Source organism: Mirounga leonina, unplaced genomic scaffold (genome assembly GCF_011800145.1).
Source record: "Mirounga leonina isolate KUSES-001 unplaced genomic scaffold, KU_Mleo_1.0 Mir_180, whole genome shotgun sequence".
Taxonomy (NCBI): Eukaryota; Metazoa; Chordata; class Mammalia; order Carnivora; family Phocidae; genus Mirounga; species Mirounga leonina.
Genome location: NW_023270469.1, coordinates 35832005 through 35847413, shown reverse-complemented (window position 1 = coordinate 35847413; position 15409 = coordinate 35832005). Strand labels below are relative to the sequence as shown.

The 15409-nt window shown below is 35.5% G+C and overlaps 1 protein-coding gene and 1 pseudogene across 1 annotated transcript in view; both read right to left on the bottom strand.

The window, feature by feature from the left end:
* Positions 1-15409, bottom strand: part of ITFG1 (integrin alpha FG-GAP repeat containing 1) — a 343036-nt gene that overhangs the window by 13335 nt on the left and 314292 nt on the right. The gene's annotated exons all lie outside the window — the stretch shown is intronic.
* On the bottom strand, positions 4109-4217 carry LOC118023922 (annotated as a pseudogene).

Genomic DNA, 15409 nt, shown 5'->3' with positions numbered 1-15409 from the left:
TACAGGTCTTATGTCTTTTTAATTCTATTCCTCCATTGCTGCTTTGTTAAATGTTTTCTAGTGTACCATTTTAATTCCCTAGTTGTTTTTTTCTATTTTTTGAATTATTGTCTTTGTGGTTGCCATGGGGATTACAATTAGCATATTAACTAAAAAAAATTTAATTCCTAGTGCATATAACAACTTTGTTCTAATACAGCTATTGTCCTCCCCTTTCCTTTGTGCTCTTATTATACAAATTATATTTTTATACATTATCAACCCATCAACACAGGTTTGTAATGATCATTTTATACAGTTGTCTTTTAGATCAGATAGGAAATGAGACATTACCATATTTTATGTTTATCTCTAGTGTTTTTTACTTAATTGTGTGGATTTGAGTTACTGTCCAGTTGTCCTCTCAGTTTAGCATTTCTTGTAGGGTTGGTGTACTAGAGATGAGTTGTCTGTTTTATTTATCTAGGAATGTCTAAACTCCTTCATTTTTGAAGGATACATTTGCCACATATAGAATTCCTGATTGACAGATTCCCGCCCCTCTTACAGTACTTTGAATATATCATCCCCCTCTGGCTTCTATGGTTTTTGGTGAGAAGTCAGCTGTGAACCTTACTGAGGCTCTCTTGGACATGGTAAGTAGCATTTCTCTTGCTGCTATCAATAGTCTCTTTCTGTCTTTGTTTTTTTGACAGTTTGACTATATGTGGATCTCTTTGAATTTATTCTCCCTGGAACTGGTTGAGCTTTTTAGATGTGCAGATTAATGTTTTGAACAAATTTGGGTGGTTTTAGCCATTATTGCTTCAGATATTTATTTTGCCCCTTTTTCTCTTTTCCTTCTAAGAATCCCCTTATTCATATGTTGGTATGCTTGATGGAGGGTCCATAGGTTTTTTTTTTTTTTTTTTTTAAAGATTTATTTATTTATTATTTGAGAGAGACACAGAGAGGAGGAGGGAGGAGGGAGGGGCTGAGGCAGACGGAGAAAGAGAATCTCAAGAAGACTCTCTGCTGGGCACAGAGCCCAACACAGGGCTCAATCACAACCCTGAGATCATGACCTGAGCCGAAATCAAGAGTCAGACACTTAACCGACTGAGCCATGCAGGCACCCCTCTCAAGTTTTTTCCTGTAACCCAGGCTGTATACTCTCTGTATGCAGAGTTTTGTATTCCAGTTTGATCTGTATTCAAGCTTGCTTATTCCTTTGTCAACTCAAATCTGTTATTGAACCCTCTACTGAATTTTTCACTTCAGTTACTGTATTTTCCACCTCCAGAATTTCTATTTGATTTTTGAAAATGATCTTTATCTCCTTATTTCCATTTTCTATTTAGTGAGACATAGTTGTCATACTTACCCCCTAATTCTTCAATCCTGGTTTCTTTTAGTTCTTTGAACATATTTATAATAGCTGATTTATAGTTTTTTGTCAACTAAGTCCAATATCTTTGGGCACATTTTTCTTTTGTTTGCTTTTATTTTTTTCAAATGTGTTTGTGGCATACTTTCCTGTTTCTTTGCATGTCTTATAATTTGTCGTTGAAAGTGGACTTCTGGGGGCGCCTGGGTGGCTCAGTCGTTAAGCGTCTGCCTTCGGCTCAGGTCATGATCCCGGGGTCCTGGGATCGAGTCCCGCATCGGGCTCCCTGCTCGGCGGGAGGCCTGCTTCTCCCTCTCCCTCTCCCCCCGCTTGTGTTCCCTCTCTCGCTGTATCTCTCTCTGTCAAATAAATAAATAAAATCTTTAAAAAAAAAAAAAAGAAAGTGGACTTCTTAGATAATATAACAACTATGTTATCAACCATCTCCCTTTAAGGATTTGTTGGTTTTTCTTTGTTGTTGTTGTTGTTCATTTGTTTAGTGACTTTCCCTGGATGAATTCTATAGATTCTGCACTCCCTGCCACAAAGTTATTTTATTTTCTTATTTTTAAAGTTTTTGTCTTCAGCCTGGCTTCCTAGGGGGCATACTTGGGTTGGTATAACCAATGACTGGTACACAAGATTTCCTTAAATATCTTGTCTGTATGTCTTCCACACTTTGCTGGAGGATTTGTGTGTGGAAGCATGCCTTCAAACTTCAAGCAGTTTATAGGATAGCTTTAGCTTTCATTTCTTGCTTGAGCAGGGCCTTAAGGTAGTATACTCAAGCTGAGTATTTGAATGAAGTAGTTTCCTTTCTACTCATGTTCATAGCCTTCTAGATCCCCATGAATATATTGGAGTTTTGCAAAGTTGCCCATGGTTACCTAGTTTCTCAGGACTTCTTATACTTTGACCAGCCTCTTGTTTCACTACACCTGAAATCATAGGCTTAGGTAGCTCACATTTTGCTAGCAGATGATTTTTGTTTTTGGTAATGCCCGGGGGAATAGGGACTTTTTTTTAAAATTCTATGTTTTACTGCTGGGCTGAACTCCGAGTCAAATCAAATAGCCCCAACCTCCTGAGAATGGGGATTTTCCAGGGAGTTGCTAGTTTAGATAAAATATTGACAGTGCTCTGGGGATGGGAATTTTAATTCAGTCAGTCCTGTCTACTGACTGTGAGCTACTGGCTTTCACGGCTGCCGCACTGCCATACCACTCAGTAGAGAAGGGAGCTTGGGTGGGAAAAGCCCAAATTAGACTGCCACAGAACCTGCAGTCTTATTGAGGATTAGCAGTTCCTCTGGGATAGACAACATAGTCCATTCTGTGGCTTTGGTTAATTTCTAGAGTTCTGAAATGGTTGATATTAGTTGTTTGACCCGTATTTTTTTCCTTTTTGCGGAGAGCAGGTTCATGCAGTCCTCACACTGGCATTCCAAAAGTCAGTCTCTCCCTTGGAGAGTATATATTTCCTACATAGTTAAACTGAACATTTAAAGGATTATCATATGGTTTCACTCATATGTGGAACATAAGCAATTGCACGGAGGACCATAGGGGAAGGGAGGGAAATCCAAAGGGGGAGAAATCAGAGAGGGAGATGAACCATGAGAAACTATGGACCCTGAGAAACAATCTGGGGGTTTCAGAGGGGAGGGGCTTAGGGGGAGGGGGTCACAGGGTGATGGGTACTGAGGAGGGCACGTGCTGTGATGAGCACTGGGGGTTATACTTAACTAATGAATCACTGAACACTGCATCAAGGACTAATTATGTACTATACGGTGGCTAACTGAACATAAAAAAAAGGATAAGGCTAATTAATACCTAAATATTTTAATATTCAGTGGGACTCTGCTAACATCACTAAACATTACCCAGAAATATGAAATCATTTGAAAGTATACATGATTTTTTAATATAGTTCTTATGTTAGAAATAGATATGTATAATGGAAAGAAACAGTGAACTTAGGGATAGGCATTTAAAAAAAGTTAAACAATGTATGCAAAATTGTAAAGCAATATAATGAATTGCAAATTAGTAGAACTGAGTGATAATGCTGATTGAATGATAATGCTTAAACTTGAGTATCTTGTCCTGCACAATAAGTAATACATGTTAGCTATATGTTATCATAAAATTTATTATTACATAGTTGAAGTAAAAATCAAATATATACTGATTTCATTACACTACCAGTAAAGACTGACTTAAGAGATCAAACTAGACATATAAATTATTTTCCTATAATTACCTTACTGTAAAGAACCAAAATAAGAACTTTTATCATTAATACTCTAGTAAGACCGTAGAGCATAGATTTCAAATTAAAATAGTATGTTTAATAAGAAAACTTAAAAACTTACAAAGAATAATGAAAATAAAAGTATCTAAAATCTCAAAATGAAGACATAATTATTATATTTTAGCATACTTTTAATCATGTAATTTTTTCCCTAGACATGTGCACGCACAAACACATTAGCATAGTTTAGTTTTATTGCTTTTCACTCAGTATTATTTTATGAGTATTTTATCATGTTATTAAAATTCTTTAAAAATAGGAAGGCAGAGAGAAATATTATTGCAACACTGAAATCCCACTGAGAAAACCAAACTAACAGTTAAAAGACATTTATTATATATGCCTTTAAAAATTATTTTTCTAAAATCTACAGACATTATCAAAAACAATTTTATTGCCTACATTAATCCTCTTATATCATCATTGAAAAAATCTATTGTTGGAGATGATGGATTTCTCCTTATTTTTCACTATTACATTAAACTGATAAGAACAGATACTAAACTTGATCTTAGCCAAAAGGCCAAGAAGTGATTAATCTTTCACCATTATAAATAATGCTTTAGTGAACATCTCTGCACATCATACTTGTCTGCATCAAGATTAGTTTTTTACATTCCTAGATATGGAATACTGGGTCATGAAGAAGGACAATCATTGGATAAAAGAATAGTCTCTTCCAAACCATAAGAGACTCTTCATCATAGTAAACAAACTGAGGGTTGCTGGAGGGGAGGGGGGTTGGGAGATAGGGTAACTGGGTGATGGGCATTAAGGAGGGCCATGGTGTAATGCGTACAGAGTATTATGTAAGACTGATGAATCACTGACCTCTACCTCTGAAACCAATAATACATTATATGTTAATTAATTGAATTTAAATTAAAAAAAGACAAAAAAAAATAGTCTCTTCAACAAATTGTGCTAAGACACCTGGAGGTGTACTACTTTACATTTCTACTAGTTTACAATGAAAGCACCTATGACATTCCATTTTCTTATTGTTTTTTAGGGGTGAAATTCACATAATGTATAATTAACCATTTTAAAGTATAAAAATTAGGTGGCCTTTAGTGTATTCAGAATGTTGTGCAACCACCAGCTCTCTCTAGTTTCTAAACATTTCATCACCCCATAAATATACCCATACCCATTAAGTAATAACTCCCCATTCCCTGGTAACCTCTAATCTGCTCTCAGTCTCTATGGATTTATCTATTCTACATGTATGATATTAAAAAGAATCATACAAACGTGATCATTTGTGTTTGGATTTTTTCACCTAGTATAATGTTTTCAAGGTTTATATAAATTATAGCAATTATCAGTAGTTCACTCCTTTAATGTCTGAATAATATTCCTTGTATATGTATATACTTTGATTTGTTTAACCATTCATCCATTATAGACATATGGGTTGATTCCACCATTTGGCTTTTATGAGTAATGTTACTATGAACATGGATGTACAGATACCACTTTGAGACTCTGCTTTCAATTCTTTTGGGGGATATATCCAGAAGCAGAACTCATCTCAGTTACGCAACTCCATATTTCTATTTGCTAGGGTCAGTAAGCCTGTAGTTATAGTACTTTTTCCCCCTTTGTACCCTATACACAGTCTGCCAAGAAATCAAATATATGTACACAATCCAAACACATTTCTACCTTTATTGCTATCATCTTTTTTTTTTTTTTAAAGATTTTATTTATTTATTTGAGAGAGAGAATGAGATAGATCATGAGGGTCAGAGGGAGAGGCAGACTCCCTGCTGAGCAGGGAGCCCGATGCGGGACTTGATCCCGGGACTCCAGAATCATGACCTGAGCCGAAGGCAGCCGCTTAACCAACTGAGCCACCCAGGCGCCCCTATTGCTATCATCTTGATCCAAGCCACCATCATCTCTAGCTGAATTATTTTAATGGGTTCCTATTTGGTTTCCCTGCTTTAACTATTGTTCTTCCTCTTGTCTATTGCTTCACTCAGAATAAAAATTTATCCTGCCTAGTTTACATTCCCCACCCCTCATTTAACTCAATTTCATCTTTTAATCCTTAATCTCCCTTCCTTCTGCTCTAAGACACTGGCTCTTCACTGTTCCTTGAAAATTACACGGATGCTTATACTTTCCAGCCTTGGCACTGGTTTTTTCCTTTGCCAAGAATATTCTTCAAAAGATAACTGTATGTTCAACTCTCTTACCTCGTTCAATCTTTGTTCAAATGGCACTTTCTCAGAGAAAGCCTGCTTTGAACACTCTACAGAAAATTGATGACTATCAATTTTATACCTGGCTTTATCCTCCCCTGCCCCACAGCTCTTATCACTTCCTGACAACTAAATAGTATTACATAATTTACTTATTATGTTTATTGCCTCTTTCCCCCTACTAGAATGTAATCTCTATCAGGGCTAAGATTTAGGTCTGTTTTGTTTACTTCTATATTATAAGAGCTTAGAACAGGCCTGGCACATATTAGGCACTCAGTACATATTTTCTCAACAAATGAATGAATAAAGAAATTTTACTCTCCAAATACATCAGACCTGAGTCTTGTAACATATTCCCCACTTAAAAATACTATATCAGTTTATACCACATAGATACCAATACAGACTGTCTACCTAAAGATAAATAAATAAAAGGCATTTGTGATAGCCTAATCACTAGATTCAAATGCCTATATGTTCTTCTATGACTGTATCATAATCTGACTTTATAAAACAGTTCAAATACACATTTATGTAATTAAAAAAGTAACACTTTTTAAAGTTGATTCATTCTTATTCTCCAGGAGAATGTTACACTGACATATAATTCTGACTGTTTAATGCCATTGTAAAATAGATTATGCTGTAATTTAACAGTCTACATTAATTAAGAAGGCAGGACAGGAGATAAATGCCACTTTAATAATTTCCATGCACTCTGTTTTGAGGTAAGATTTTGAAGCCAACTTCATTGTTCAAGAATACCAGATATGAACTTTATCATAACTGTAGCTCTGAGGTCCATTTGTCAAAAATGAAACTTAAATAATGTATATATGCTGACATAAGAGGTGGAAGAACGAAGGGAAAGATCACTAGCCAAAGGGGGGGAAAAACCTTGAAATTTTATCTTTCTTGGTGTGTGAATATGTGTGTGTGTGTTATTCTGAGTCAAAAGGACATTGAATTCTATTTCCCTGCAAGGGTTTAAGCCACTGGGAATTTGCATCTAACAGTAATGTCTGTAACTCCTCTGGTACTGCCCTGGCTTGAGGAAAAATAGCATCTCTATAAAAATGAGATAAAAGAACACATTCAAACAACCAATATTTTATGCAACTTTAGAGAAAAACATGCCTCTTCTTGGGAGAGAAAATTGTTCTGAGAAGTATTCATTATTTTAAAATGGACAGCTCTGCAACAAGAGTACATTTGACATCAATTAAAATGGAGATGAAGAACACTAACAGAGGACAAAGTATAAAAATTAAAGAAAATACCCTCTGTAAGCAATAAGAATTAACAGCTATTAAAGGCATATGATATGCCAAAAACTATGGCAAGTCTTTTTTGCATCTTATTGCAGTTGTTAACAATAATTGCATGTGGGTAGGTACTATTATCTCCACTTGATTATGGGGAAATCAAGAGGTTAAGCAATTTGACTAAAAACATACAGCTGCTAAATGGTGGAGCTGGCGCTTTAATTTTGGCAGCCTAATTCCAAATCCCACACCCTTCATCATCACCTGTGATCTTATTTTCATTTGAAAAAGAAGTGTGATGTTTGTCTTACTGTTCTATAAAAAGGACTTCTAATGACATTGAATAACCCCATCCAATGACATTTGATCTTTTACTGTTTTTTTAAAAAATATTTTGTTTATTAGAGAGAGAGAGCAAGCCTGAGCAGGGGGAGGGGCAGAGGGAGAGGGAAAAGCAGGCTCCCTGCTGAGCGGGGAGCCCAACAAGGGGCTGGATCCCAGGACCCTGAGATCATGACCTGAGCCGAAGGCAGATGCTTAACCAGGCGAATGAGCCACCTAGGCACTCCATGACCTTTTACTGCTTGGATCTGTATAGTATTTGTGGTGTCCTAGGATATGATCTGGGAATCTCTAATATTTTATATGTAGTCATTCCGGTTAACATGGCCTTTCCTAATTTTTGTAAATCTAGGCTGTGGCATTTGGGCTTTGTGATGTTCTCTTCTATACCTAAAGCCTGGGCTATTTAAGCAGTTCTGGAAGATGAGGCTGGTGTATTTTGCTGATCTTCTACAACAGGCACCAACTTGCTGAGGAAGAATTTAATCCAATTATATCCACGCAGGATTCGATTATGAAAAAGACTGTACTCTGGATACGGACTAGCCCTTGATCTACACTAATAAGCTCAGGTTCTCTGGCTCATTCAAGATAGTTAAAAGGGCAGAGTGAAAATTTTAGGACTATTTTCACTGCCTGTAGGGGGATGCTAAAAGAAATATCATCATGTTTTTGTTCCATGTGGTGTGCATGTTAAATTCTATTTTTCTATACGGAAACAATATGAGAATATCAGGTAGGGAAGAATGTTTCTTGGTGGGGAAAACTTGTGATTTTGAGAATGGTAAGTTGGATAATAACATGAATGGTAGAGGTTAAGAAAAATGAAGCTAAGAGTTTGAAAGAAAAATATGTTCCTAAATAGATTTAATATTAACTGTATTTCATTATATGGGGACTCTGATATAAATGATTTGGCCAACAATGTTTCCTCTTACTCATTGGCCTGTACTCTTTAATGGCCTATTTCCAATTTTCTAGCTGCCTAAGAGAACCATGCTTCTGATATTTTGTCATGTCTGCCTTTAGTCTTTCTACTGTGAGAGATGTTCCTTTAATCAATGTGTTCTTTGTTCATTGGGTGACTGGTACACCATCTCTCTTCCTGGCAGGGCAAAAGGATGGAGAAAGACTGTTCCAGGTACTGATTTTTTTTTTTTTTTTCAAAACAAAGTTGGCAAGAATGATTAGGATTCTATAAAAATCAATGGATTAAAAGGGTTTTGATAAATGATAAAATTAAAAATTTAAAAATACATTATCACTTGCTTTCCTTTGCTGCTGGTGTGTTTTAATTGCTAACAGAGTAAGTTTCTGATGTAGCTAATAAAATCTTCCTAGACCAATTATCACAGTCCCTAAATGCCAACCTGAGGTAATAATTTGTGTTATCGCATATGATAAGTTTCATTGTAAATATTTACCAATCAGATATCCTAGCCAGAAAGTCTAGAAGTTAAACTGATGTTTATGGTGTATTCTGACATTCTAATCCTTTCCCTGATATTTTAAAATAATTAAAAAAAAGTGTTCCAAGTTTCAAACAACTTATGTGCAAAGTTTATAGGAAATGTGTATGACAGATGCTTCATATATGTATTCTAATTCTGTGTGTAAACCAATGAAAGAATCTAAGGTGGCATTAGTGGCTTCTTAGCAAAATATTTGATTTGATCTAAAACCCCAATGCCCTGAATATTCTGGATAATACAGAATATCCAAACTATTTTAGTAGGATGATTTCTGATAATATACACCACTTTTTAAAGAAATTATCAACTACGAATAGCCAAAGAAAGCAAGTGACACAATAGACTAAAAGTGATGATTTTTTAAATACTTATTTGAATCTTTTGTTCTTTTTAAAAGAATTCCAGTATAATTAACTTACAATGTTATATTAGTTTCAGGTGTTATTCTATAATGATTCAACCCTTCCATATAACATCCTGTGCTCATGATAACTGTACTCTTAATTCCCATCACCTATTTCACTCATCCCCTTACCCATCACCCTTCTGATAACCACCAGTTTGTCCTCTATAGTTAAGTCAAAACAGTAATGATTTTTAACATTTAAATTCATTGCTGAAGTGTTTAGCCAGTTATGGGGGAGACAGCTAATTCCTAAATATAGAACACAGTTAATAATAAAAAGGTTACTTGTTGTCAACAGGCTACACTTATCTCTATTCCTTAATACCATATTATAATCTGACACCAGAATTCAAAGTGGTAAAAAAGGAAGACACAATAGATTTGGAAGGTGAGAAGAAATTTTGGAAAGAAATTTTGTCAGAGAATAATAAAAGTATTGATATTTCATTTTAAAATTTGGATACTTTTTAGCCTATAGTCACATGACATTTAAAAATTTTACCAAATTGGAGCTTCTTAACTTATTTTTGTTTTAAAATTCACTTGATTTTAATGAAATGATGGCTACCCACATAGAAAAAAGAAATGAAGCAGTAGTTCTTTTCTTGATGATAAAATCTCCTACTGGCTTATATGACTAAAGCACATCATTTTACTTGGACTTTGGGAAAATCTAGTTTCCAGTGTAAGTGGATTCTCACTAATCACTAAGTTTGTAATTAATAAGTTTGTTTATTCTATAGATGTGATGCACCTGCTCTATAACAGGCACTCTGTTGACTGGAGGAGTATCTTAATCAACCTGTGATTAAATTACAAATCTAAGACATGTGTTAATTTAATGTCACACACAGAATACTCATGTTAAAAGTCCTACTTAGTAATCAGCTCAAGAACAAGAAATAGCCTGACTTCATAGGAAGGCATAAATCCAAGCAGAGAAAGTTGTTAATACCTTTTAAAAGTATGTGTTGTTACTAGGTGCTCTGGAATGTGGATCCTGAAGAAAGATCCCGCATTATCCTAAGTGAACAGTATATGGGGCATTTGTAAGGTTACATGTTCAAAGGCTAAATTCCTTGATTTCAGAATTTAGGAGTATAGCTATTTATGGAAAACTTCTTAAAACAATTGTTAGCCTCTTTTCCTGGTAGTTGATGGGTGACTTATAATGGAGAGTGAAGGAATCCATTAACATTTCACTGTTATTTCTTTGGAGTATTTTGAATCATATCTGAACTCAGCTTCTAGATAACTGACAAGGATAAAGTGATGAAATAGGTGGGAGAACCTCCTACTAGACTGAAAATAGCTCAATGGAAAGAGGTGCTTAGGTGCTTCCAGTCTAGTGATACATTCCTTTTTATGCCCTCTTTCTAGGGTATAGCATGGTGGCTGACACCTAACGGGCACTTAGTAAATATCCGTTGTACTAATCAGAAGATTAGGCAGTAAGTAACAAAGTCTAATTTGTATAATTGTTTAACTTTAGTTTCCTGAGGTCTTATATAATATGCCATATCAATGATTACTGTTGAAGGCATCCATTTTAATAATAACCTGACATCAACTTAGACTAGACCTCGAACAAATGTATTCCTGAACACAGGAGACTTGTGATGTATTATGGAAAGCACACAGGATTTGAATGCCAAAGACAGTATTTTAACACTGCTTTGATTTTTAGAAAGTCCCTTGACTTTCCTAAGCCTTAATTTATTCACCTAAACATATACTGAATGCATACTATATATGCCTTTTACACAGAGATGAAAAAGAGACAAACCCTGACCTGGAAATGCTTAAAGATATAACAGAAAAACAGAACTTGAATGTTTCCTCATCCTTAAAAATAGAATTACAATACCACTTATTGCATGGATTTGGTGAGGCAATTATGACATGTATTTAATTTTTAATGGTATATGAAAGTGCTGTGAAAACTGCAAAGCACTATACAAATGTTAGGTGTTATTTTGATTATTATATAATCATTCCTCATATTTTCTGGTTTTTTCTTAGGTTGAATTTCAACTTCATATTCCTGAAAAATAGTGTAACACCAATTTTTCATGGAAGTTTTTCTAATTTCTCTTTTGTAATAAATCAGGAAGTTTGAAACTGGTTCAAACTTCATCTGTCAACCTGTTTCCCAGTTATAAATTTAGAATATAGTTTTACATTTCTTTTTTGTTAAATTGATATATAATTCACACACCACAACGTCTACCACTTTAAAGTGTACAATTTGATGGTTTTCAATGTAGTCACAAGGTTGTATAAGTGTCACCACTAATTCCAAAACATTTTCATCAACCCAAAAAAGGAACCCTGTAACTATTAGCAGTCATTTCCCATTTCTTCCTTCCCCCAGGCTCTGGTAATGGATTTGCCTATTCTAGACATTTTATATAAATGGAATTGTATAATATGCAGTGTTTTGTGACTGAATTCTTTCACCTAGAATATTTTACAAGGTTCATCCATGTTATAGTATGTTTCATGTTTTTATGGCTAGATAATGTTCCACTATATTGATATGTGACATTTTGTTTATCCATTTATTAGTTAATGGGCATTTGGTTCATTTATACTTTTTGGCTATTATGAATAATGCTGCTATGAATATTTATATACAAGTTTTTGTGTGACATATATTTTCAATTCTCTTGGGAATATTATCCCTAGGAGTGGAATTAATGATTCATATGGTAACTCTATGTTTAACTATTTTTGGAACTGAGTAGTTTGATTTTGATAACTGTTTTTCTTTCTTTCTTTCTTTTTTTTTTTTTTAAAGATTTTATTTATTTATTTTGAGAGGGAGACCGAGCAAGCCTGAGTAGCAGGAGGGGCAGAGGGAGAGGGAGAGCGAGAATCTCAAGCAGACTCCATGCTAAGCGTGAAGCCTGACAGGGGGCTTGATCTCACGACTGTGAGGTCATGATCTGAGCTGAAATCAAGGGTCAGACACATAACCAACTGAACTACCCAGGTGCCCCTTTGATAACTGTTTTTCTACAGCTTAATGGTCAAAGCATCTAATGAAGGTATGATAAAAACCACTGCCAATGCGTGTGAAAAATAATCTGAAGGGAAACAATAAAATAAATCCACAACTCTCATAAAGCCAAATTGCATTGGGTGTTACTGACTGTGAATGTCTAATTTAATGGCCAGTGCTTCTTTACAGAGTTGCATTAGGGAGGTAAACTTTTCTGAGGTTGTGTACAATTATGTTTCAGCTGTTGTTCTCTGGATTAGAAAGATAAACTCTGGTTTCCGAAGTGGACAATATGATATAAACGAGCTAAATGGGAAAGCTTGATTTATGCTTTAGTGCACTTTACTTTTCATGTTGGAGACCTCTCTCTCTCTGAGAGGCAAACCATTTAGCCATGGCATTTTAGTCAAAACTGTGCTTTTTTATAGCGACAAAAAGCATATGGGAGTAAAACTGCTTAGTTTTAAAATAGGGATAAAAGATACATAGCTACTTAAACCAAAGGTGAGAGGTTTTTTTTAAGCCCCAAATTGCAAGTTAGGTTTTTCACTAAAATATGTGATTTAAAAATGTTCATTAGACTAAGTAGTTATCACATGTTAGTCAACTAGAGAGACTTGGAGACAATTACTTGGCTATAATACATATAAAACACAAAAATACTTTATAATTTTTCCTTTACCAAAGTCATTTCTTTTCACCTGCACCTTCTTCCTGGAGAACATGATTAAAGTTGTGACTGTCAGGGAGCATATTCTCTTAAACTCTTAAAGCTTTCACCTTCTGCTTCGGTATATTTCTTTCCCTTTCCTGTCTACTAAAGTCTGCACTTTCCAAACACACCTTATTATTAAAGTTGACAGGTCCATCTCTGTAAACTCTCTCACATTTGGCTCTTAAGCAAAGCAGAATACACTTCTTTTAGCAATTATTTATTGTTCTATAATGAACCAAATCAAAGTTTAGTGGCTTACAGCTATAACTATTTTATTTCTCATGATTGTGTAGGTTGGCTGAGCAGTTTCTGCTGGTTTTGACTGGGCTCACTCTTGTGACTGCATTCAGCTGGAAGGTCAGCTGGGATACTGAACAGGCCTCTCTCTCTCCTTTTAGGCTTTCATTCTCAAGGAGACTAGACTGGGCTTCTTTACATGTAGTCCCAAGAGGGCAAGTATCAGGTGTAAGATCTTATCAAGGTTCTACTTGTGTCATGTTTGCTGATGTCCCCTTGGTTAAGCAGAGTCAACAGGGGAAGGGACTATATTATCAGGTATTGATAATATAGGCCTTTGGTGTAGCAGTTTACACCTCAGTGGTCATTGAGCTAAACTATATTTTTTCTTTTTCTCTTTGATTTTTAGTTTGGATAGTTTCTATTGACATTTTCAAGCTTATTGATTCTCTCCTCAGCCATGTCCAAGCTGCTGCTGAGCCCATCAAAGGCATTCTTCATTTCTATTATGGTGCTTTTTGTTTCTAGCATTTCTTTTTTTCTGTTTGAGCCCTTAGGATATAAATCATGGTTATTTAAAATTCCGTCTTACAATTCCAAATTCCCTGTCATAACTGATTCTGATGCTTGCTTTGTCTATTCAAATTGCTCCCCTCCCCCCTTTTTGTTTTTTGCTTTTTAGCATGCCTTATAATTTTTTGTTGAAAGCTGGTCATGGCTGCATTTATTCGTTGCTGTAGCTGTGGGTGTCAGACTAAAAGTTCCTCTAGTGTCCTTGTTTTTGTCTCTTACCTCCTTAGAGACTCCTTTTTAAAAGGGCTTGATCCTTGCTCACTTGTAATCCCCTGTTGTTATACAGGGGACTGATTAATGTAGTGGTAAGATGTTTGGGGAAGGGTTAAGTGTTCTATAGTTCTACAGTTAGGTCTTACTTTTTTAGTGAGTCTATGGGCTGTGACCTTAATGTGCTTTTCAGGTTCCTTTTCTTCAGTCCTCATCCATTCCTGATGGTGAAACAGGACAACTAGATGGGGCCAGAGTTGGGTATTTTACTTCCCTCAAATCAGCTAAGTTCTAAAAACCTATGTTGATTAGGCTTTTGTAAAATAATTTCTCTTGAGATCAGGTCTTTGTTAAGGTGAACAGTAGCTCTGGGCGTCTTTAAAAATGTTTAGTTTTCCCTTCCTCCAACGGAAGCACAAGAGGAATTTTTTTAGATCTTGACTCTGAGGACCTGGTGTGGCTCCTAGATGAGGAACTAGTGAAAGTGCAGGGTCCCCTAAGTCTGGGCCTCTGGGAGTTTTTAGATCTCTTAAACTAGTCTCAAACTCAGTCTCCAGCAATTAGACAATTACCCTTAAAGAGTTCTTGCTGGCCCCACCGTGACTTCTGCTGTTAAGCTGTGATTCTATGTATTTGCCTCCTTTGCAGTGGTTTGCCTTGTGTCCTCAATTCTCTGATGGGTCTAAGAGGGGTTGTTGATTTTCATTTTGTTCACCTTTTTTGGGGGTGAGGATAGGAGTTTCCAAGCCCTTTATTCTGTTGAGCTGGAAACTGAAAGTCCCAAACACTGAACTTGTTAAGAGATTTTTCATTCATTTGTTCATCATTCATTCTTTCTTTTTCTATTTTATTTTAAAATTTATTTCAAGAACTGGGCAATCAGGCCTATTTTAAGGTTGTTTATTGATTTTTAAAAAATATAAAATATGGAAGTAAATTAAGTAGAACTCATATTCTCAATTACTACTTATTGTGACTATGCATACTTAAGTAACATGTATTATAATGGTTAGTAAATTCTCTAAATTAAACTTAGAAATAACAAATATATTTTTTAAAGATTTTATTTATTTATTTGACAGAGAGACAGCAAGAGAGGGAGGGAACACAAGCAGGGGGAGTGGGAGAGGGAGAAGCAGACTCCCTGCTGAGCAGGGAGCCCGATGCAGGGCTTGATTCCAGGACCCTGGGATCATGACCTGAGCCGAAGGCAGACGCTTAATGAATGAGCCACCCAGGCGCCCAGAAATAACAAATATTTTGTGTAAAGAACAATAACTATCCTAAATT